Raw genomic sequence first — 25,018 nt, 5'->3', positions numbered from 1 at the left:
TCCCCCACCCCCGCTCGCTCCAAGTCCTAACATGGGAGGACTGAAATTTGGCCACGATACCTTAAATGCTATTCTGGTTTCCCAGCCCATAACCCGTGGCAGACATTGATGAGTTGGTGAGAAGACTAGGAAAAACATGATGACTAGGCAGGTTTTGGAAACTTGTGGTCAGCAGTTTTTGAACTGGGATCAATTAACATGTAACACATGTACTGAGCTGGTCAGGTAAGCTACATTTGTGAGTGCAACCTGGTTCTTATGAGCAGTGAGCCCAGGTCAGGACCAAGTTCTGCCGAATTTCTCAAGTTAGTTGTGTTGATTTTTTAGCTTGGTTATTTGCAATTTCCCTGATACTCCTGATGCCAACAATTTTATTGGGGTTGGCAGAGTATTGTGCATATTTGGGTAATAAGCTGTCCTGTTTGGGCAACATTTTGTTAACCTTTTACACCCAGAAACAGTACCTCATATCAGATTTGGTGTGTGGTCTCAGTCATTTTGTACATAGAGTACATTGTGATATCTCCAATACCTACTTTAATTTGGTATTTTTGGAGATAGATAGTTGTGATAACCTGTCCCAAATTGAAAGCTGTGACCTACCACAGCCCCCATAACTTATTGTTGATATCTGCCATGGCTTGCAGACCTCATCTGTGTGCTAAAATTTGTGAAAGCTGGGCACCAACCTTTTGAGTTCTGTGATGTATTGTGTTACATGTGTGGTTTTTGGGAGGTATTGCTTGTGTACAGGACATCTTTGCAATAGTGTGTAATCTTTGGAGTCCAAATCTGGGATAGCTCATATTTCTTGTTGTATTTTGGGTCCAGTCTGCAAAAAATCCACCCTTTGTGCCTGATGTTTACACAAAATCCTTCCTGTTAACCTAGCACTGTCATGTACAGTGCTTAGGTGGGGGCAACATGTGCCAGTTTTTGAATAATTTTTATTTGTAAAGGCCTCAAGAGTAATTTTGACTGGACAAATTTGCAAAGTTATGATCATAAACAACTTATGTGCTCAGTTTTACATTTGTGTGTGCTCATATTACTGAGATGCTGGTGTTGTACCATAAATGTTCAATACAGGGTACGTTTTGCAGTCCGTCATGACGTCAGCATGCAAAAATCTATTCACTGCAAGACACTGAAATAGATTCTGTGTTCTGAGCTCAAAATTTGTTTGGGAAAATTTTTGCTTGAAATTTCCTTTGCAACATTATAAATCCCTTCAAAAATTATCTCTCTTTTGTTCTGAAATTGATGTTGACCATGCACCAAACTCTGGGGTCTTAGATTTATGACTTGCATATGCTGAGAAGGTCCTGGGCTGAGTTGGATATGTGCTACATTTGACATGTCGAGGGTAGCTTGTTTTTTTTTACAGTCTGGCCTTTTTTACAGTATGTCCTCAGAGCAGGTACTGAGTCAAGGTATAGGTTGGGCATAACTGGAATTCATGGTTTTGTGTATGGCTTCTTCCACTGATATTTTTACTAGCTGGTCATTGCTTCAGCTTCAAGTTCAAGGGAGGCTTGAATTATAGCCCAGCTTCAGCTCCATGCTCTCTTGAATTGCAGGCTTCAGCTTTGTCACAGTGGTAATATTTGCTGTATTTGTAAATTTGTGTTGCCTTAAACAACAGTTCTGCACAACCTATCACCCTAACATTCCACCATATTAAGGTTGAGACAGTATATGACTGAAAGCTCAAAACAGCCAGTCATTCTCAGGGCTTTTTCAAGATTTTATCTGAACCCTTGGAATAGATGGATCACTGGGATCAGAGCTCAGCCAAATGGTGCTTGTAGTGCGAGTCCTGACCCCTACTATCTGATCACACAATTTCATGGGAACAGCAGAATTTGGCTTTTGGGAAACAGAGCATCACATGGTCTATAGTAACACATTGGTTTAAACTTCAGTCAATGTACTTATAAGTAACTGGCCCTCAAACCACCAATGCTGTTAATCACAAAAATGTTTTTGTGCTGATGTCATCCAGTAACAACTGACAGTGACTTCCAAGCGGATTCTGCTGTTGTCATGATTACAGCAGTTGGGACTGTGGGTAAAAAGGGTAGTGGTATTATAAAGGATTCATAACATAATTTTGACTCAAAAAATAGAATTGATATATTTGTCATGTTGTCATGGTGCTGTAGTGGCACTACCTGGTGCTATTAGTAGATGAGACCAGTTCTGCAGTTTCACTAGGTTGTGCTTTTGAAATATGCCCCAAAGTTGGGACACTCCCCTTAAAGGGAGTGTTCTTTAAAGGGAGGAATAACAAGGCAACAGAATGCGGCTTCTCAAGTAGTGTTTTGCAAGTTGTACACTTTTTTCTCTATACACACATGTGTTGCGTGTTCTTTTACTTATTGTCATCTTTTCTAACATTATTAGGATTTGATAACCAGCACTTGGTCCTCATCTGAAATGCACACATATCTGAAAGCAAAACAATTTTATGCCGCATTCAAGCTCATATTGTCAGCCAACCAGCCAGTTTGTCTCACCATGATCTAAGCTTGCATACACAAGTATGATTGGTACTATGTTACAACATTGTTCAATCTTCATAGACTCATTGCTGGTCAATTTGAAGCTCAGTTGACAGCAGGTAACACAATACAGCCTGACAAAGGAAACTATGCAAACAGCTTGATATGGCACATTTGATCATCACAGCAATACCTTATTATAGTTCACATACACCTGAAGCCAGCCCTACTGACAACAGCACCAGGTTCCCCCGCGCTCGCGGCTTTGAACCTTGCCATGCGACTGCGTCTCGGACGCGCGCGGCTTGGAAGGCGTCTGAGGTCCGCTGGGTGACTGAATCTCCTCCGGCGACTGGGACGTGTCGGGGATCTGGTCCGGCGCCTCCCAGTGTTGCAGGATGTGTCCAGCCCGGTGGGCGACGTCCTCACCGGCGACGGCCGCGATCCGGCTCAAACACTGGCCCGTGTCCTGGCCCTGGATCCGCAGGGCGCACAGTTGCATCACCAGATGGGTCAGCACCGTGTCCTCGGGCAGCCGGCCCGCCACGTTCTCCGTCAGCTGCTCCAGCTTGGTCAGTTCCCCGTCATATATGAAGTCGCTCATCAGCTCCCGGTCGAACATCAAGTGTACGTGGTTGATGAAGAGGTAGATGGCGCCGAGCGCCGCCCGACACGACGTCAACCGCAGCAGCCGGCGCACGGGCGGTGGCGCCTCGCGCAGGTAGAGCGGCGCGCTGCTGAGGTCGTAGACCACGCGCTCAGACTCGGCATCGGAGAGCGTCAGTCCTAGGCACGTCATCCGGCCCGTCATCCGGAATGCAAAGAGATACAGCTTGTGCCGGAGGAAGAAGCCGATCATGTTGAAGAACGGCGTATAGCGGTGGTCTATGTCCTGCTGGCTGACGCCCTGGCCGAGCGTCTGCGCGTACGTGGCCACCAGGTGCGCCGGAAGAATGTTGACGATCCGAGGGTCGGTTTCGAACGGGAGACTGGCCGGGTTGGCGCGAGCCGCCGCCATGGACGTGGAGAGCTGGTCGAACGTCTGCATCAGTTCGCCGGTGAGCGGGTGCCCCTGCAGGCCGACATCCTGTATCAGTTGCACTATGCCCGCCTTGGCGCTGTCGGCTGACTGCAGCGCGGGCCCCGCACTACCTAACAGAGACGTCATGCTTTGTCCCATCGCCAACACCTTTTGGGCGGCGGCCATCAGAGCCACCTGTGGCGGGTCACCTCGACTCAGCTCGAACCTGAGCGTGGCGTCAATGAGACCGATGTTAAGTCGGGCCATTGTGACGGCACTGAGCATGGGCGGACTGCCGGGAATGCCCTCCGCTCCCTTGTTCTTCACGTCCCTGAGCAGCTCAAGCTGCGCGTGGTAAATGGTAAGCGCCGAAAAGGGCCGGCGAGACCTGCTCCAGCGTCCCCGTCGCCTGCGTCGCATCCATTATCTGCGTCATCAGGCTCTGCTGCTGCGCCGCGCCCTCCCCCTGGACCATCGAGCCCAGCATGCCCTGCAGCACCTCCTGCTCGGCGGCGGTCAGCTGCTTGGTCGGTGGCGGCGGCCTGTTCTCCTGTGCGAGCGCCATCCGCAGCGCCTCCATGATCCAGGCGCTGGCGTCCGGCTCATTGGTGGTGAGGGAGGCGGCCGCGGCGAACATAATCCAGTCGTCGTGCACGGGGTGCGGGCCGCGCTCGGGCGCCAGCGCCTGCCAGGCGTCGCGCAGCAGGTCGACGCAGCGCGGCATGACGACCACGCCCCGGCGGATGTCGCTGCCCGCCTGGCGGATGAGGCTTACGGCGAGCGCCTCGGCGGCACCCTCGGCGCCGCCTGCCAGCAGCAGCTCGCGCAGCGGCGCGTGCAGCTCCGAGAGCGGCTCCGTCGATGAGAAGTCGAACCGGAACCGGTCGTCGATGCCGTAGATGTGCTGCAGAGGCTGCTGCCGGATCTGACGCACCACGGCCAGCGCCCGGGTCACATCGACCTCGCTGGCTTGACTGAGCAAGTTGTTGGCGGGTATGAAGAAGCTGGGGATGCAGTGTCGCTCCAGACAGCCTTGGATGCGGTCGAGCATGTTCAACGTGTGCTGGAAGATGTCGTGCTCCTCCCACTCGGTGACGTTCGCTGCCTCCAGTTCCCAGAACATGAGCATCTTGAGGTGATACGTGACCAGCACCTTGGGCTCCTTCATATACGCTTTCTGCATCATCTTGATGAGCACGTACACCTTTCTCTTGGTTGGCGGTGAGCGACCGGGCCAGTCTCTTCTCGGGGTCTGAGAAGGAGATACGCCACTCGAGATCGCGCCGCTGGCTGCTGGCGTGCCCGGCGCCCACCAGCAGGCACCGACCGTTCTTGTCGATGTCCTCCCAGACATCGGGCGGTGGCCAGACCCGGCCGTGTAGTCGCTCCAGACACGCACGCAGCGCTGGCAGCTGCTCGGTCAGCGGCAGGGCCGGCACCAGGTCCTGGTCTTCGATGAAGCTGTACTCGCTGCGCTTGTCTTCGTGCTGCTCCTGCTGCACGTTGACGGCCGGCCCCTGTCGATGCACGAGGATGTCAGGGACCTTTTCCTTCAACTCCGCCACCACCCAGTCGTTGAAACCATCGATGGACAGGTAGCTCACCACCCGGTCGTCCTCGTCCACAGACTTGCAGCACTGCGTCAGGTCGGTGATGTGGTCGGACACCTGCGACGGGGCGTCGACCACGACGCGTGTGTATCCCTCGTGACTGGCCTTTGACGTGTCCATGTAGAACAGACCGGCCCCGCGCCGCGGCGCCACGGCGAGCTTCTTCATCTCCACCATCATGTCCACGTCAGACACCTGGTAGAAGGGCGCGGTCCCGGCGGCCCGCGCGCTCCGTGTACGGCGGCACGGCCAGCCGCTCGATGGACGAGCCGGTCACGTGGCAGCCGTACTGCTCCTGAATGTCGGGCAGCTTGTCCAGGCGCTCCTGCAGCAGCCCGGTGTGGGTCGGCACGTTCTTCTCCAGGTCGTACACGGGCAGCAGGTAGCGCAGGGCCAGCGAGGCCGGACCCAGCGCCAGGCCGCTGACGGCGTCCCGCCGTGTCTCGGCCAGGAAGCGGCCCAGCGGCACGCGCGCTAGACTCGCCTCCGTGTACATGACGGGGGTGAACTGCGACTCTTCCGGGAGATTTTGTAGGCCGCGCATCGTCACCGAGGTGAGGTTCTGCGCCACGCTCACTCGCCCGGCAGCGGGTTCGCATTCCTCGCGCCGTCACAACTGGCGCCGCACGACTGGCGCCGCCTCGCGCACCGGCGGCCGAGCTGCTCCGCTTATCGGCGCCGCGTTGCGTCACGATTGGCGGCGCGGCGGGAGACCGCCGACGCGTCTGCTCCGGAAAATCCAACTGACGTCGTCCGTGAGTTCGTGGCGTTCTGCGCAGCGCGCTGGTGACTCATGGGTGTGTTGAAGGCCACGCGGGCCTTTGTTTGTTTGACCGCCACTTCCCCGCGCCCTCTCTCTACCGCTTCCCCGCGCCCTCTCTCTACCGCTTCCCCTTCCTCCATCGCCCGCTTTGCCCCTTTTTTCTCGGTCTCATTCTTTTTCGTTAGCCCATCGCAAACGCTCACCACTAACTAGCCCTCCCTCCTCCACGCGCGCCCTCAAAATAGCCGATCGGAACCACCTCACACGACACGTCGCGCGCGGGACGATGGCAGACCGGAGAATTGCCAGCCGTGATCATGCAGATGATGCCATTAACTAAGGTGATGGAGCCTGAACCGTCTGGCAATCATGCCGTTTGGTTTGGTCAGTGCGTTAAAAGTCCGCCCGCCGTGCGAGATTAGCAGGCGTTGGTTTACGTTTGTAGGATTATTCGCGCAAACTCACAAATAACACTACAAGAGAATACGCAAATTTTGGGCGCAAAATTACCATTGCAGTTGACGCGCCCGAAAACACAAATGAACGACAACAAAAAGAATACGCAAGTTATATTGTTTTCTGCATGATCATGTACATTAATCAGATAATTATCTTTGTGACACCCTTCATTATATAGCTACTTTTATTATCGTAATTGTTTGTTGGTTGCAAGGAACATATTTGTTGTTAGGCAGAGAAGTGTTCGGGGTGCATGCTGGTTGCCATTAAAAGGACAACGCCCGTGTAGTTATGGCCCCTCTACCCCGGCTTCGACCACTGAATAGTCTATTGGAGATCGCCTTCGGAAAGACGACGTGGTCGCTGTCTGTTTGACTACCGGCCATTTGTTAGTGAGCTGTAAACATTCAGCTCGCGTCCATCGTGCAATTAGCTTCAGATCTTCAGATGATACATCATATCAGATCTTCAAAGATGATAGCTTCAGATGACGGGCCGGTCGGTCCTGGTCGGGTCGTATACGTTGCAAACATCCTCATCGTTCGATCCAGTCCCACCCTGCCTGCAGTCTCGGTTGTAGCTAGAAGCTCGCCTCGCGCCGTGCCCATGTGTGTAACACGGAGGGTTGACGCGCTGCTCTGCCCCGCTGCTGCATCGGCGGGAGCGGATCCGCCACCGGGCCGCCACCGACCGGCGTCTACCGATGCGCCCGCAGGTCCAGTAGCTGAACACAGTCGCCATGGCCAGCGTACAGAGCCTGCTCAGTCTGCCCGGAGAACGGACCACCGGCCAGACTGTGCGCACACAGAACGGTGAGGCCACAAACCTGGGACGCGGCGCGGACGGGGAGGAGTGATCCAGACGGGTGGGTCCGGGGCTGGTGGTGGACCCGGCTGAATTCTTGCTGGGGCTTGTGGAGCGGTCATTGCCAGAGTTGCGCCGCGAGTGACCTGTCCCGTGCTCGTGGACGTACCTTAACGCTTACGTCGTGGGTCTGGGTGTCTTGCCGTAGCCAACAGAAATTCTCAGAATTCCGCAAGCGGGCAAAGAAAGGTAAACTAAAATAGCACACCTTACGGGAATGTTGCGAGTCTTCAGCCTATAATCGGTCCAGTCAACGGGCGCATGACATAGGATCTCGTTGGCATGCATTACTACAAGATCACGTAAAACACCCGCGGAGAAATTTGTCAAGGTTGAGCTCAGGCCACGTTTCTAACATCGCTTCACCTGGCCCACGTGTCGGTGTTGCATTGTCGGCTGGCCCGAACCTGGTCGTGTGTTTGAGTTGGCCGCACCAAGCACAGTCCTACCACACCTGTTGCTACTCGTGGCTCACCCGTCTGTTGTAACGACCAGCCGCTGGCCGGCGGTGTCACGCCTGACGCCCACCCGAGCTCGGTCACCGGACTGGCCGGGACGGCGGAACTGCCGCCGCCCGCGCGGGCGCGTGAGGGTGCGGCGCCGGCCTGGGCGGCGCGCCGCTGACCGGCCGGACGGCGAACTGCCGCCGCCCGCGCGGGCGCGTGAGGGCGCGGCGCCGGCCTGGGCGGCGCGCCTCTGACCGGCCGCGGCCGACCCCGCCCGACAGTGATGGCCGCCCAGTCGATCGCCAACATCGTCAAGTCTTCGCTGGGCCCCGTCGGCCTGGACAAAATGCTGGTGGACGACATCGGCGACGTCACCATCACCAACGACGGCGCCACGATCCTACAGCTGCTGGAGGTGGAGCACCCGGCTGCCAAGGTGCTAGTCGAGCTGGCCCAGCTCCAGGACGAGGAGGTCGGCGACGGCACCACCAGCGTGGTACGTTCCCCGTCGCGCCGGCCGGCGATGTCGGCGGAGATTGGTGAACGTGTTTCCCTGCTTGTTTTTCGCTTTGTCTCGGTGCGGGTTAACCGCGTGTCATGTCACCATGCGCGAGGATGCAAGCTGACAGCTGACGAACCGGTTCGGCCGTGGTTTTGCAGCTGCTGCGATTACGGGGAAGTCGAGTTTGTGTCAGGGGTTGAGGTGTCGTGGTTTATGGCGTCAGCTGCTGCGATTTCGGGGAAGTCGGGTTTGTGTCAGCGGTTGAGATGCCGTGGTTTATGGCGTCAGTAATGCTGTGGTCGAGGAGGGAGGTGTCGTCGGCGATACAGGCGTGTGTGTGTACTAACATCTGAGTGGTTTAAATATGTACGAGTAATTATAGCCCCTAGCAGCAACCTGTGGAGATCCTGTAAAGATGTTTCTGATGGTTTATGATGTGCCGCGGTTGACTGCGCTGGGCCGTGTGGCATGGATGTCATTTGAACAATTTTGACATATTGTCTATGATTTTGTTCTGGTGCATGCATTTAGCTAGAAATTCAGCATGCAAGACAGCATGAAAACGCAGATTACTAGCCGTAGAGTGGCTACATTTTCCAAGCGCAGAAGAACTGTGACTCGTTCATTGGACCAATGTGCTCAGTGTCACGTGGTCGGGGAATTTAGTGCCCACTCGTGACTTGCCGCTCACAGTTAATACTCGTTAAATTGGGCCTCGTGTACTATCAGCTGTTGGACGCTACCGCGCCATTGATGCTTGGCTTGTTGGCAGACGCGGTGCTTAATACCATCGGCATGCAAGCGTCACCGAATACCAATCGTGCGCAAAGCCTTTCAGGTCTCGCATGATGACCTTGTATCTGACCCCTGGTGGAGAGTGTTTACTGCGCGTCAAATGTCCAGGCGCTGCCAATACCGCACCCGTGGGACGTCTGCAGCCTCCTGCCGCCGCGCCGAACTCGGGATCGCCGTGACGGTGACGGGTGTCTGACGGCATCCGGGTCTGTGACGTCACGATCACCCCGCCGCAGGTGATCCTGGCCGCGGAGCTGCTGAAGAACGCCGACGAGCTGGTCCAGCAGAAGATCCACCCCACCTCCGTCATCGCCGGCTACCGGCTCGCCTGCAAGTACGTGTGCCGGGGCGGGGGAGACGCGTCGGTCAGGATGACCGCGGTGCCGGCTCCCGCGCAGCCGAGCCGTCGTTGTCCGTTATGCGGCGAGAGTTCTCAGCGTGACGTGTGTAGAGACTGGTGTCCACCCGGACGTGCTTCGTCACCGCCTGGGTAGCTGTACTAGCTGGACTCAGAGCTCAGCCGGCTGATGACGACTGCCAGCCGGCAGCGAGCCGTCTGTGCCGGCTGCTTGAGGCCCACAGATGCCCCGGTCGGGGCGGCCGTGACGTCACCGTCTCCTGACGCCCCCCCCCCCCCCCTCTGGTCCGCAGGGAGGCGTGCAAGTACATTACCAGCCAGCTGGCCATGCCGATCGCCCAGCTGGACAGCCAGAGCATCGTCAACGCCGCACAGACGTCCATGTCGAGCAAGATCATCGGCGCCGACTCAGAGTTCTTCTCGCGCATGGTGGTGGATGCGGCGCAGGCGGTGCGCATCAGCGATGGCAAAGGCGGCCACCGCTACCCCATCAAGGCGGTGAACGTGCTGAAGGCGCACGGCAAGTCGGCGCGCGAGTCGGTGCTCGTGTCCGGCTACGCCCTCAACTGCACGGTGGCCTCGCAGGCGATGGTGAAGCGGGTGGTCAACGCCAAGATCGCCTGTCTCGACTTCTCGCTGCAGAAGACCAAGATGAAGATGGGCGTGCAGGTGAGTGCGGGCCCCGCCGGTGGGACGCTGGCGCGAGACGGCAGTTCCTGGCAGGGCGACGGAGGACGGTTGGCGGAGTATGGGCCGCGCGCGCGCGCGCGGTGCCACGTCGGGCGCTGTCGCCGTGGACAGTCCAGCGGCAGAGTGCGGGACAGTGACAGGCGGTGAGAGCGCGCGGAGTCGTGCTCGCTGGGCGATGCTTTGACGCCGTGGGCTGTAATGACACTGAACCTGGAGGGAGAAGGGGGACCGGCAGGCAGCGAGCCCGGAATGGTCGGACGGGGGGGAGGGGGGGGGGGGGGGGCTCAGTCTCATAGAATATGAGTCTGACATACGCTAGCATGCTATCATGTTCATGCCTGCTGTTTAGAGGTGTTGCGTGCTGTCCGAAAGGAGTTCAGCTTTAGCGCCGTGTTGTTGCCAGTCAGCTTTAGTTAGGGATTCCAATGGCGCCAATGTGTTAGGGGCTATCGAGTTCTCACCGAAGATTCAGCCGACGCTTTTAAACAGTATTTTCGTCACACAAGCGGTTATCAGCCAACACTCCCACAGCCTGCTCCCCAGTCCGGCGTCTGAAATGCACTTAAACGCACTGAACACGTCCTGATGGGGCTGGTTATCACCTGCGTCGTCAAAACTGGCTCCAACAGCCGACTGGATCTCCATCAGCTGATGGCGTGAATCAACGGCGCTTTTGTTCCCTCTGCTCGCCTCCCAATTAAGGGCGTTAAACGAACGACCGTGGACAGAAAGAACGCTATGCTGGCGTGAGCGTCTGCCTGGCGCCTGTAACGTCGGCCGGCCGCCGCCAGGTGCTGGTCACCGACCCGGAGGAGCTGGAGCGCATTCGGCTGAGGGAGTCGGACATCACCAAGGAGCGCATCCAGAAGATCGTGTCGGCCGGCGCCAACGTGGTGCTCACCACGGGAGGCATCGACGATCTCTGCCTGAAGGTACGCGCGCCGGCGCCTCGTGCCGCCACACTTGGTGGTCTGCAGGCCGGCTGGCTGTCGGGGGCCGTCGCGGTCGCCGCAGCGCCTGCTTTAAGTCTGGCTGGCCCCACGTGCTGTGTGCGGTGTGTGGAGCTGTCGTAATGTTGGAGGTCACGCGTCTCGCAGACGCGCGGTGTCGGCTCGTGACGCGCCGTGTTGGCCGTCGGGCCGGGCGGCGTTTCGCTACCGGAGCTCGTGCTGTTGTGATGTGAGGGTGAGAGTGTGTGTGGGGGTGTGTGTGGGGAGGGGATTGGGATGTGTCGGGAAAACTGCGCAATTTGTGGACGTGCTGTCTGTAGCGGAACATAAATCGGGGGGGGGGGGGGAGGGGGTGACAAAAGAACTCTCGCGTACGAGAAGGAATGCTGCCAAGTCTGGAGCGGCGCATGCGCCGAGTTCTCATCTGCCGCCAGTCCTTGATCGACAGGGAACGGACGGAGTCCGTGTTGTGTCCGTTGGGTTTAGGGTCTGCGCTGTTTTGTGCGCGAGTGACGGCATGCTGCTCTTGAGGTGTTGTGCAGTGGTGGCAGTCATGTGCTGTGTTCGGGGTCCATGGCTGCTATGACTTGTGCTACCAGCGGTTGCTGTTCTGTCTCCCGCGCGCCGTGTCTGGCTGCCATGGTCGGCCACTCGGGTGCCTGAGCGCCGCGGTCGGTACCGCGCACTCTGCCAACCCCCTCTGGTGCTCGCGGTCGGCCACTCGGGTGCCAGAGGGTCGCGGCCGGTGCCGCGCGCTCTGCCAACCCCCTCTGGTGCGCGGTCGGCCACTCGGGTGCCAGAGGGTCGCGGCCGGTACCGCGCACTCTGCCAACCCCCTCTGGTGCTCGCGGTCGGCCACTCGGGTGCCAGAGGGTCGCGGCCGGTGCCGCGCGCTCTGCCAACCCCCTCTGGTGCTCGCGGTCGGCCACTCGGGTGCCAGAGGGTCGCGGCCGGTGCCGCGCGCTCTGCCAACCCCCTCTGGTGCTCGCGGTCGGCCACTCGGGTGCCAGAGGGTCGCGGCCGGTGCCGCGCGCTCTGCCAACCCCCTCTGGTGCTCGCGGTCGGCCACGCGGGTGCCAGAAGGTCGCGGCCGGTGCCGCGCGCTCTACCAAACCCCTCTGGTGCTCGCGGTCGGCCACTCGGGTGCCAGAGGGTCGCGGCCGGTGCCGCGCGCTCTGCCAACCCCCTCTGGTGCTCGCGGTCGGCCACTCGGGTGCCAGAGGGTCGCGGCCGGTGCCGCGCGCTCTGCCAACCCCCTCTGGTGCTCGCGGTCGGCCGCTCGGGTGCCAGAGGGTCGCGGCCGGTGCCGCGCGCTCTGCCAACCCCCTCTGGTGCTCGCAGTCGGCCACTCGGGTGCCAGAGGGTCGCGGCCGGTGCCGCGCGCTCTGCCAACCCCCTCTGGTGCTCGCGGTCGGCCGCTCGGGTGCCAGAGGGTCGCGCCCGCCGCCCGCCGCCACGCTGACGTCCGACGCGCGCCGTTTCAGTACTTCGTGGAGGCGGGCGCGATGGCGGTGCGTCGCTGCAAGAAGCAGGACCTGAAGCGGATCGCCAAGGCCACCGGCGCCCAGTTCGTCACGTCGCTTGGCCAACATGGAAGGTGGGTGGGCGGCCGCCGCGTGAGGCTCGCTGCCGGGGACGCCGTCCGCAGCCGGCGGCAGCACTCGTCTCAGCCGAGGCCGCGCGGGGGACGAGGTGATGCGTGCAGTGCAGTGCGGGAACACTGGCCAGCCTGTGTGCAGTTCAGTCCGATGCCTCGGCCTGTCTTGGTGATGATCACTGCGGCGCTGATCACTCGGTGAGGGTCACTGCAGGAAGGTGGAGACACCGGTGAGACCTGGCGTACGGTCTGCTGGCCAGACGTGGCTGGATAACGTGCTGGGGTGTGGGGCGGGGGGGGAGGGGGACACTAGTGAGACCTGGCGGACGGTCTGCTGGCCAGACGTGGCTGGATGCCGTGCTGGGGTGTGGGGCGGGGGGAGGGGGACTCTAGTGAGACCTGACAGACGGTCTGCTGGCCAGGCGAGGAGAGCTTCGACGCGTCGGCGCTTGGCGACGCGGCTGAGGTGGTCCAGGAGCGCGTCTCCGACGACGAGCTGATACTCATCAAGGGGTGAGTACCGTGCCGCCGGTCCAGCGACTCGAGTCCGTCACTTGTCTGGGGTGTCCTCGTGTCGAGCGTCGGAGGTGCTGTGCTCGCTTCCTAAACTAAATGTCGGTGGATTGAGGAATTAATTTGTACAGTCTCAAGAGCGCAAACACGGACAGAACGTCTCGCCTGTTCCCCTGGATTGCTTCGTTGCAAATGGTGTGCGCGCCGCGGCGTGTCTTTGGCCATTTTAGCTCACTGAGGCGGCAGCGACCGTGTCAGCGTCCTTTTGCTCTCCCAAATGTCGGACATCTCGCCGAGCATCGCTGGTGTCTGTCGTACACGTCTTCCCCTATCGCTATCCTGCCTCCTGCGTTATTTTGTTCGTGGGAGGCATGGCAGCGGCCATCGTAGCGCGCGTATACCTGGGCTGTCAGATCCCGATCAGGAGACGCTCCACATACACCACCACGCAGCGGTGGCGCGGCACCCGCGCCGGGCCCGGACGTGGGTCACCAGACATGGCAGGCTGGCGGCGACGCAGCGTCAGAGAGTGTATTCGAGGTCACATGTGTTGGGGCGGCTGAGCCTGGGCAGACTCGGCTCACAGCTGGGGCTGCCCACGGCGGCGGCAGACTCAGCTCACAAGCTGGGGCTGCCCACGGCGGCGGCAGACTCGGCTCACAAGCTGGGGCTGCCCACGGCGGCGGCAGACTCGGCTCACAAGCTGGGGCTGCCCCACTGGCGGCGGCAGACTCAGCTCACAAAGCTGGGGCTGCCCACGGCGGCGGCAGACTCGGCTCACAAGCTGGGGCTGCCCACGGCGGCGGCAGACTCGGCCTCACTAGCTGGGGCTGCCCACGGCGGGCGGCAGACTCGGGCTCACAAGCTGGGGCTGCCCACGGCGGCGGCAGACTCGGCTCACAAGCTGGGGCTGCCCACGGCGGCGGCAGAGTCGCTCACAGACTGGCGCCACCCACGGCGGCGGCAGCTGGGCGTCAACCACAACACACACGGCTAATCCAACTGGCCAGGCGCGAGAGGTGCCGTCACTCAATACCCTGCTAGGTACGCCACGCACTCGGCAGGATCGCGATGGCGCGTCCTCTGACCGCTGCTGGTGGGCGTTGTCCCGACACCTGTGGCCCGTCTCGGTAATCAATAGTTCGCGCACTATCCACTTCACTAAGATTGCTGAGCGAGTGCCCAGCGCGCAGTTCACGTTGACTCACTCTACCAGCGGTGCCCAAGGTCCAGTCCACGTCGGCTCACTGCCCGTGGAGTGCCCAGCGTGTGGTCCACGTTGGCTCACTCTCAAGAGTGCCCGACGCATGTTCTCCGTCTGGTCAATCACGATTCCCCGGCGTATCGCGGGCGTCGGCCCGTGCTTCCGTGAAGCTCTCGGCGTTTTGTCCGCGTGCGCTGATTTGCTCTGGCAGCGCGTGACGGTGAACTCCGGGTCAGCTTACTTGCCCAGGCCGGAGCCAGATGCCTGCTTGCACCTCCCCAGAGGATCCAGCTTTTGACCCTGTCGGTGATTAAACCGGTAAAACACTGGGCAGCATCGTGCGCTCAGATGAAGTCATTATTCGTAGGCTATGAATGCTGTTGTCAGTTGGTAACCCTGGCTTCTCACGCTAGGGCCAGTTAATTCCTAAGTTGTATGTCACATGCAAAACGAGCCAATGCACGACTTAAGCCTGCCCACGAGTCGGCCCTTTATTCGGGTGAATGCTGAAGTGTTCATGTGCTGTGGGGCCAATTCTCTCGCAGCTGATCTGGTCATTTGAAATGGACACGTGTGATAAGAAATAAAAACGAACATACTAATGGCGACAAGGCCCAATGTCGGTGACCACTTAGTGCCGTGATGATCAACACAAGGTATCGCTCCTGTACACCACAGGCCCGTATATCCGCCCTGTGTTTAATTCATGTTATCGGCCACATGGAGTTACAGTTTTCGCCACGACAGGCCGCTGCCGTGGCGCGCGTCTGGCGCGGCGTCCCCAGCGGCGGCAGCGACGGGGCGCGGGCGGCACCGCCGGCGCCTGTGAGCCGACGACGGGTGCGTGACTAGCACTGACCGGCGGGCATGTGGGCGCGCCCCTCGGCGACACGGGACTGCGCGGCGCCGCGCCCGTCGACTCCGGCAGCACCCTGGAAACACGGCGCCGTCCGGTTAGCGGCCGCCACGGGACCTCTTGGGACTAGGACGGCACCGGGACAGGCCGGTGCGCCGCTTGGGGGGGGAGGGGGGATGACATCCGGTCTTCGGGTAGGTCCGATAAGTGTGTGAACAAATGCACGCGTCACGGATGTTTTTGCAACCCGTCACAGGATGGCATCCCCTTTCACGGCAACGTGCGATGAAACGGTACGCTTCTGACGTACGGCGCCTTGATGTCTGACGACGTCGGCACCGATGAACTATTAGAGTAGTCCGTCTTGCAACGACTCTCAGTTTGTGGCTGCCATGCTCAGCCTTGGGGCATTCTCTGACGGCACGAAGTGAGTTGAGGGCTGAATGAACGGTCAGGGAAGGTTGAGTTAGGAGTTATAGCTGACAAACAATTGGGACCAAATGCGATTCGTGCCGCAGCTCCTTTCGCACGTCATGGATTTAAGCCTATATGGGGTTAAGGTGAATGCTGTTTCTCAGAGATCAAGAAGCCGTAAGTGCTTCCAAACGACACCATGTTGCCATATCCGTAGTGCATGCTATCTACACGGCGAGGTTCTCTTGAAGTCTGAAACGCTGTGACGTCACCTGGCTGCCAGGCCTGAATCCCGCTTCAAAGGGTTAGCAGTCTCCCCAAGTTTGGCTGTGCCGGCGTGGTTGATTTCCCGTGGGTGTCGCCGGCCGAGCCAGTCGGGGCTCCGCTGTCGCTCCCCCCCCCCCCCCCCGCAGACGGGCCTCGCTCGCACCGGCGTCGTCGCCCGACGCCGGTGCATACCAATGAGCCGCCGTCAGCCGGAGACGGCCGCGCTAAATGGCCCGTGAAGCCCGCCCGGGGCCCTTGCGCGTGTGAAACGGCCGCCGGTGAAAAACGAAAGCGGCGCGCACTGGGGACGGCGGACGTCCAGGTTTTTTGGACAAATCAGCTGGCGCGCGCGCGGCCGTCGGCTAATTGGCGGGTTTCTCCGCGTCATGTGGCGCGCGCGGCCGGCGCTGACTGACTGGCGTCGGCCGGTGGCTGACTGACACTCACTTGTCGCGGCACTTGAAGTTGACGTCTCGCCGCGCGCCCGGCTGGCAGGCGTTCAGCAGCGGCACGCGCGCCGCGATCTGCCGTCGGTAGCGCCGTCGCCGTCGGCGGCGCTGGCGCGGCGGCAACGCCACCTGGTCGGAGCTGACGCGCTCGCTGTCGACGAACGTCACCTGGTCGATGTCCAGCCGGGACCAGGGCGTGAGCAGCGGCGTCGGCGGCGGCCGGCGGCGGCGCGCCGGCCGCCGCCGACGCCGGCCCAGTCCCAGCCACTGAGCCAGCGTGCTGGTGCCGGCCGGGCTGCGCGGCGCGGCGCCCTGGCGGCGCGCGTACTGCGTCCGCTGGCCGGGCGGCGGCAGGTAGGTGTCGTGCAGCGTCGGAACGGTGGGCGGAGGCGCCGCCGCTGTCACCGCCGCCGCCGCCACCTCGCGCTCGGCCTCGGCCGTCGGCGCTGGCGGCGCGCGGCCGCTGGACGCCGTCAGCTCGCTGGCCGGGAAGCACTTGGGCTCGAGCACGGTCGTGTCGAACGCCAGCAGGAAGTTGTAGTCTCCGCACGGCTGGAAACAAATGCCGGGTCGGACGCTGTTGGTGCGGGGCGCTGTATTGGTCGGTAATGGCCTGGAGCGGCTGTGGCGCCGTGCAGGTCCAGGTGCTGCCTGCTGCGCTGGTTTGAAGAGGGATGCCCCAAAGCCAGCGACGCAAACGTCGACATCACACGTTTTCTATGGGCGCGCCTCGCACCCGCGAACGCTGACACCCGACGTTTTCTGTAGGCGCTGTTCACACCCGACGCAGCATCGATGCTTAGCGTGGTCGTGATGCCATTGTGTAATGCGGAATGGCATTGCACAGTGATGCGTCACAGTGTGCAAACTGAGGTTCGACGCGCTATCCTGAAGGCTCAGTGACGAACCAAAGGCAAGAAAACACCCGAGACCCGCCGCACTAGCCGTCCGATGCCGGTGCGCCTCTTAAAGCCCAGACCAACAACGGCCCTCGTGCGGCGTCCATCGCGCCGTGAGCCCGTTACTCACGTCTCCGAAGTTTTTGCACCAGCCGTCGAAGAGGACGGGCTTGTCGCGCGGACAGCGCGAGGGCGCGCACTGCAGCCGGAAGGCGACGTTGAAGCGCAGCTGCTGGCTGTAGAGGCACACCTGGCTGCTGTAGACGGGCCGGCACGTGCCGAACGTGTCCAGGTACTGGCCGTCCGGACAGCCGCAGCGCGGCTCGCCGTACGCCGTCAGGTACACGCGCCGCGCGTCTGGGGACGTGGCCGGCGCGCGCCACGTCAGCCAGTGGCGCGCACGCCGCTGCACCTCCGCCGTTGGCGTTTGGTCACACGCATGTCAGGCTCACGGGGCATACGGCCGCGGGCGCTGCTGGCCGGCGGCGTGGGAACGGGCGTGGTGGCCGGGAGGTGCGGCGGGAGCGCCTCCGAGACCCATGTGGAGGCTCGGGACCCCGGTGGCCCCACGGCCGCCGGTCGCCGTCATGATCACCGTGGCGCTCCGTGAAAGGGCGCGCGGCGACGTGCGCGGCGTGTCAATAGGTGCGGGGGGCGCGCGCTCGCCGCGAGCCGCGGGCCCGCGGCGGCGCGGCGTCGACTTACCTGGACACAGGCCCGGCTCGTACACGTCGTGGCACAGGCCGTCGGCTTCGACGAAGGCGTACCCGTCCGGGCAGAGCTGGGTGGCGCACTCGCCCTGCGGCAGACGGGCGGGCGGAGCGTGGGTACCGGGCGGTGCCGGCTCAGGCCGGGCACGACGGCGGGGGACCGCAGACCAGGCCGGCGGTCCTGCGGCCCGGCCGTCGGCAACACATTCGGGTCAGCCGGATGCAAATGACTGGCGCTCCCGGACAGCTGTCGTTCAAGAGGGCTTCCGCGCCATCAGCGCCTCCGGCTGCTTGCGCAATGCCGTGCAAAAGTCGGGCGGAAAAGAAACGCGACGCGGCGTCCACTGCGGGAAGAAAGCCGCGCGGCGTGCTCTGGTTGCCGGCCTGAGGTCCCGCCGGTCTGTGGCGCGAGGCGGCGGCGGCGCCGCACCGGGTGTCACCTACCCTGCGCGTGTACATGTTGACGACCACCCACTGGCCGAGCGGGCAGTAGCCCTGCTCCAGGATGCGCTGACACGGCTGGTGCTGGTGGTAGGAGCGGTGTGTCGTCATCAGGCGCACCTCGTCGCGCGCGCAGCCGTCGTCTGGGTAGTCTTGACCTGAAACAGTGGCGCGTGCGCTCGGTCAGCCGCTGCAATTTGGAGGCGGTGTCAGCCCCGCTGGCCGGCCGCGGTGCCGCCGGCGCCGGCCTGGCGCGCCCGTCGGCTCCAGCGCAACATTCCGGATCGCGCATGCCATCGCGGAGAAACGCATCGGACGTGCTGTCTCGGCGTCGCGCCGCCTGACGGCGCCGTTGCAACACGACCGGCGGCGGCGGCCGTGGCTGACCGCTGACGCACAGACAAACGGGGCGCGCCCGGCGGCCCCCTCTGGCGGCCCGCCAAACCCGTTGCGGTGCCGCTGCGGTAAGCGGCTCGGGCCGTTGCGTCAGGGACGCGCGCGCGCCCGCCGTGCGCGACGCGCTCTGCCGGCTGTCCGGTGCAGCCGTGGTCGGCCCGGGCGGCTCTCGTCTCCCGCCGGCCTGTCCCCCAGGCCCCTGCCGGGCCGGCCGGGACCCGGACGGCCAGTTATCGGTGATGAGAGTGACCGGGAGTGGAGAGCGGCCGCCTCTGTGGGCCGCCGATAAGAAGAAACCTCTTAATTATTCATGTGCCGTCGTCGCCGAGCAGGCTCAGATAAAGGGATATACTTGTAACTCGGCTGATGAACGCGATTGAGGACAGCGATCGGTTTAAGCGCCGGCCACCGGATAACCGGGCGGCCGGGCCGTGCGCCGAGTTCCGTGCGCGCATTTGGGGCAGTCGTCCTCTTTTTGGGCGATCCGTCGCCGCTGTCGGCCGGCCGGAGAAACTGCCATATGTCGATTGTCCTCTTTTTGTCGGGCGAAAAGGGTCGGCGGGCCGTCCTCCCAGAGGGAGACATCTGCCGTGGCGATTGGGGAATTTAGGCGGCGCGGCAGGAGGCTGCGTTCTCGCTGTCTTGCTGCCGGCTGCCGGTGCTGCCGTGCGCAGCGGCGGCGGCGGCGGCGTCCGGCTCAGCGTCGCCGACCATCGTCAGGTGTGGCGGTGACATTTCCCCGCCGCGGCGCGGCGGCGGCACCCCGAACGCCTCCGGCGAGCGCCGGCTGACCGCCTCCGGGCGAGCTGTCTGCTGGCGTCTGCCGCGCCGCACGGGGCGCGCCCGGAGCCGGCGGTCGGCAGGGAGCCGCGGGGACCGCGTCCCGTCCGCCGGCGCGGTTATCCGGCAGCGGTGCGTGGGCTCGGCGCGGTCCGTGTGCGGTCTCACACGCTCATCTGCGGGCGGGCGGACCGGCGCCAGCGTCGGCCGCGCTGTTGACGAGCGCAGGCCGGCGCGAGGCGGGCCGCCCGGGGCGGCGGAGGCCGGACTCGGCGCGGTACCGTCTGCACCTGCACCCGGCGTTCACCCGGCGACAGCCCTGAGAGCGGGTGAAACGGCCGGCGCGGCGGCGCTGGGAGTGTTCCGGCTCTCACCGGGCGGCGTCGGTGCCGGCTGCCTCGCCGACGTCCGTGTCCGGCCGAGCGCTGCCCAGCACCGCCCAGCGCCGCCGTCCCCGGCCGCCGCCGCCCCGCGCTCCGCGACAGAGCCGATCGGCGGGCGCTGCTTGTGAAACGACTGACGGACACGAGGCAGAACCGGGCCGTTGCGATAGCGCGCCGGCACGATCGCGAGTCACGCCGCGCGCCCTTGGCGCTCGCAGAGGAGCCCGCGCCCAATAGACCGTTGGCAGCTAATTAATGAATCGCGCAACGACGCCTCAGCGAATGAATATCCGCCACTGTCGGCGGTTATTCTCGCCGTCCGCGCGTGCTCTCTGCACGATTTGCTGCTAATCTGGCGCGCGACTTTAGAATGGTTTGTGCAGTATAGCGTGCGCCAGCGACCTTCCGCGGTGGACTTGCACTGTAATGTCCAAATCCGGTGGGAAAATGACTGTGAGGGAAAGTTGCAGCCCGAGGTGTCAACACGAGCGCTGAACAGCCGTTCATGTGTGGAGAACGAGCAGCGAGGGCTACTGATTTTGCAGCGGGCGTGCCGTTGTGTTTACAGCTTATTCATTGTCGGTCATGGGGTCACGGCACTCCGAAAGTGCTGGGCTAACTGCCTCAGTCTGGTGTGTTATGCAAATTAATTAATGAGATGATGAGCCCCAGATCGGCTGGTTGGAACGGGGCCCGACACGGTTTGTGGTCTACTTTATTTCGCGGCGTGCGCAGCAGATTGGCCGCCGCTGTCCAAGGTGCTGCAAGTGCTTCAGAACGGGACATGTGCTGAAAGCAGGGTCTAATCGGTAGTGACTTGGTCATACCGCTGAGCAGCACTGGGCCTCAGCTGTTATCCAGACTTTTTACGGATGTTTTCAAGTTGATTTTTCACTCCTGGAGGTGCCGCCCGGGTCTAGTTTCATGAATAGAAACTGCGAACATACTGGTTTCTAGCTTGTCTAGGGTAGGCGTGTGGGCCGGAAGTAAGCCGATTTTCTGCTTAATCTCCGACTATTTAAATGAGTGATAAACAGGACATGCCGGTCTGACCAAGTTGCTTTTTGGTTCACGACTCCATTCTACACAAATGAAATGCGCGTGGATTGGCACCTCCGCTTTATGAAACTAGGCATCGGTTTCATTTTAGCAGGGCCCTTAGCACACGTGCCGCGGAAAGGCGACGAAAATCGGCCGCGTCGTCATGCCACAACAGGAGGCCAGGTCGTGGGGCCGCGTCACAACGCAGGCGGAGGCTGCGGGAACGGTGTCGGCGGGGCGTCCGAGTCGGGCCGGCGCGGCGGGCTGCTGCAGGCCGGGCACGCGCGGCGCGACGGCGTCCGCCGCCGGCCGACTGACCGGCCGACGGTCGCCGTCAAACAAAGAGAAACTCTGTGTGCCATTACGCCCGGTGACTTGCAGCCGTTGCAGCGGCCGAGGCGGCGTCGGGCGCCGGCGCCGGCGCCAGTGACCTCCGTGCGCGGCCGGACGCGGGAGGGAGTGGTGGGCCCGGCCACCCTCACCGAGCCCGCCCGCCTGCCGGCCGGGCTGCACGTGCACACACGGAACCGCGGCGGCTCCGCGAGCGCCGCGTCATTCGGCATGCGCCGATAGCATCGCTGCCCGGTGATTGACGACAGCGACGGATTACTGCCGACGTCGCCGTCCGAGACGGCGATGGCCGCAGTTGCCTGGGCGGGCGCGGTCGTTGCGTGTGCTCCGCGACGCGATCAGCGGGGTCGGATCGGCCGCGCGGCACTTACCTGTGACTGGGATGCTGTGAGGCAGCACCGGCAGCGAAACGTTGGCGGCGCCGGCGGCGCCCGCGTGGGGGGTGGGCACCTCGCGGCCACCGTTCGGTGAGCTCGCTTGCGCCTGCAGGAAGTCGATGAACGGCACGCCGTAGCCGAGCTGCAGCGACGGCAGCGCGCTGCCGCCTCCGCCTCCGCCTCCGCCTCCGCTTCCACCTCCATCTCCACCTCCACCTCCACCTCCACCTTTGCCGCCGCCGCCGACACTGCCTTCGTACGTGGAGGACGCGTACGAGTAGGCGCTGCCGCCGGCCAGTCGGTAGGCGCCGTACGTGTCGTTGGTGCGCGGCGGCAGCGGGACGGTATCGGCCGGCGTCGACGGCTGCCGCCCGCCCAGCGTCGAGTAGGCGGCGCTGGGCGGGGACAGCGGCTTGGCGTCGGCCGCTGTCGGCGGCGGCGACCTGGTCACCAGCGCCGGCTGCGGCGGGTGGGCCCAGCCGGCTGGCCCGATCACGGCCAGCTGGTAGTCGTGCAGCGCGGCCGGCGAGTACGCCGGGGCGAGGAACGGGTGCTGCGGCGACAAGTGGTTGACGGGCCCGGCGCCGTACGGCCGGCCGTAGTGGCCCACGGAGGCGGCTCCCGATGCCTGCGTGGCGCGCGCCAGCAGCAGCAGCAGGATCAACAGCAGGCCGAGCGAGCCGAGTCCGCCGGCCGGCAGCAGGCAGCCGGCCCAGCCAGCCGACAGGCATCGGCCAGCCGCAAGCATCGCGCCCTCCGGCATCTCTCTCAGGCGCGCTGCCGGGACCGGCACCCGCGGCGCGCGCGCATCACTCGCCACCGGCGGCCGCGCGTGCGCTCCGGGCGGCGGCGGGAGGCGCGGCTCGTCACCCACGCTGCTTGCTCTCCCCGTCTCCGACCGCGGCGCGGGACGCGGCTGCTGCGCGGGTCCACCGGCTGCTCCTGCCGACAGAGACGCGCCCGGTCAGGGGGTCACGGGGTCGCGGAGCGGCCCGCTCCGCCGCCGCCTCGCCACCCCCGATTGAGAGCTCACCGCCGGAGAGCAGGGCGATTTGTCATCCCGGCTGATTACGGGTACCATCGCGGCGGGGGCCCTGTAATGGCACGTCACATGGTCGTCGGGCGGCGGTGGGTGGCAGCCGGCGTGCGGCGGCGGCGGGGCGCGGCGGGGGCGGCGCCGGGTCCCGCAGGAGAGCGAGGACGCGCCGCTGCTGTGTCATGGACGAGGAAGTGTTGCCGCCCCAGACCGCGCCCTGGCCGCCGGCTGCGCCGCTGCAGGCCGATCAAGATGCGGCGCGTATTGCTGTACAACATTGCTCGGCATCACTGCCGCCGATCAAGGGCACCGGCCCCGGTGCTGCCCTTGAGAGCATGTGTCGCGGCCTCGCGGCGCCGGTGCGGCGCCGCCGGGTGCGCCGGCCCCGCCCGTGTCCCCACCGCCGGGCACCGTCCCCGACATCAGACGGGGGTGCGCGGGCGTGGCCACCAGAAGCCGACCGTCCCCGACCGGCGGGTGTGGCCGCTGCGGCCGCGCGACCTCCCGCCCTCTCGCCCTGCCCTCGTCGGCGGTCACTCCTGCGCTGAAGGATCGCTGGCCGCCGCCGCCGGTGGGCGAGTGCGAGCGAACCGGCCTTGTGCACGGAGTTGCCGGCGCGGGGGTGCATGGTGGACCGCGCGGCCTCGCCGCCGGTCCGACAGCTGTCCTAGCGGGCCGGCGGACGGCCTGCATTCCCCGCGGTGTGACGTCACGGCCGGGGCAGGGGCGGCCTGCACCGCAGGACCGCGGCGCTGATGTGTGGTAAGGAAACAGCGCCGGTGGCTGGGGCTGCCTGGCACCTGCCAAGCCGTGTGTGCTCTGCTGCAGACCCTTCCGCATCGGGCGCCGGTCGACGTCAGGTGGGGGATGAGTGGGGCTGTCGGCGTCTTGGAAGGACCTCGAGACAGGAGGGTCGGCATGCGGTCCGCTGACCGTGCAGTCATGCGAAGTCAATCCATGTGCTGTCGCAAGGTCGCGTGCGGCCTGCCGGAAACGGGTGGACGCCTGTGGACGCCTGCCGGAGACGGGCGGACGCCTGTGGACGCCTGCCGGAGACGGGCGGATGCCTGTGGACACCTGCCGTGATCGTGCAGCCTGTCGCGCTCTCGCGACTCGACCGGCGGCGTGATGAGTGATGGGCGGCGAGCGCCACCGGACGCGCGGCACAGCGCTCCTGTGGTGGATCAGCGGTCGACGGGTTTGGCCAGGGAGAACATGCTCAGCGTGAGCAGTCCTGCCCCACCCGCCGACACGCTCTCTGCAAGCTGATATATTTGCAACCATCAATCCCAGCTTCATGCATTTTTTCAAAAAAGCGTAGTTTTTTAAAGCTGCACCATGCAATTTGTAAGCATTTGCATGTCAGGTCTTTGGTGTGGCGTGTTTTTGGTGCATCGCTACAGGATAAACAAAACTTTGACGTGGGATCGACCACGGCTCAACATGGGAAACACAAACTGTGCAGATTGTGATAAGATCGGCAGACGGCGAAAATTTCGGTCGCCCGACGTTGCAGCGATACAGGACGAACTCCGATTGATGGAGGAGGGGGCCGCGCGGTCGCATGGGCAGGCGTTTTGGTCCATGTGTGGGGCTGGTCAGGTGCGCTGGAGTGCAAGCCGGGGATCCGGCCGTCTTTGGGCGGTACGAAGGATTTGTGCCAGGACAGATACAGGCGTACAGCTGTTTGTTATGGACTAGTTTATCTAATGATCGCTTGGAGGAGGTCTTAGCATTGTCCTTGACACAGGACCGGCAGACAGCCAGGAAATGGCCAACGGGGTTTTCTTCTAAGCTTATCTCGAATACCGTTCTGTGTGCCGAAGCTGAGAGAGATTGGTTCGTGAAGGCTATGCAGCCGTCTCACCCAGGCCATTGTGATCGGTGTCCACCCAATATTTATGCGGGTTTTTTTCAAGACGCTGGTTGCAGTCCCTGAAAACGACGATCGCTCAGAATTATGAATGTTGACTGAAATTACGGGGACCGGGCCGTCCCACGGGCAGCCAGTTCGATTATTTCAGCTGTGACCTGACGCCAGGGCGCTGCACTGTGAACCGCTATTTGTTAATCTGCAACGAAAAACGAAAACGGCGATACATTGTTATGGCCTGCTCGCATGACTTCCTCATGGTGTCTCGTTACCTCCGCGCGTGTTTGAGCATCACGCGCACGAACGTTACAGCCGTGGTTATCGCCTCGCTTGTGACACGCGACATCAGGTGTCTTGTCGGTAACATGATGCGGGCATTCCAGCACCGTTTCAGAACACGCGATGACCCCGCAGGGGCACCGGCTTCGGCCGGTGTAGGGGACTAGCGCCCCCTCGGGTCCCAGCTCCG

The 25,018-nt window shown here is 62.6% G+C and overlaps 1 long non-coding RNA gene and 1 pseudogene across 1 annotated transcript; one reads left to right on the top strand and one right to left on the bottom strand.

The window, feature by feature from the left end:
- The first annotated feature begins 7,072 nt into the window (after nucleotides 1-7,072).
- The window catches only part of LOC119100286 (T-complex protein 1 subunit alpha-like), a 42,938-nt pseudogene continuing 24,992 nt past the window's right edge, over nucleotides 7,073-25,018 (top strand).
- Nucleotides 13,816-16,442, bottom strand: LOC119100856 (uncharacterized). The gene is made up of 3 exons (XR_005094470.1): nucleotides 16,261-16,442; nucleotides 15,136-15,208; nucleotides 13,816-14,576 (listed from the first exon to the last, which is right to left on the bottom strand). It is a non-coding gene; the product is annotated as an uncharacterized LOC119100856 (long non-coding RNA).

The sequence above is a fragment of the Pollicipes pollicipes genome, unplaced genomic scaffold (assembly GCF_011947565.3).
Source record: "Pollicipes pollicipes isolate AB1234 unplaced genomic scaffold, Ppol_2.1 Scaffold_4881;HRSCAF=5763_pilon_pilon_pilon, whole genome shotgun sequence".
Classification (NCBI taxonomy): Eukaryota; Metazoa; Arthropoda; class Thecostraca; order Pollicipedomorpha; family Pollicipedidae; genus Pollicipes; species Pollicipes pollicipes.
The sequence above is the reverse complement of the archived record's forward strand: the minus strand, read 5'-3'. Positions and strand labels throughout refer to the sequence as shown.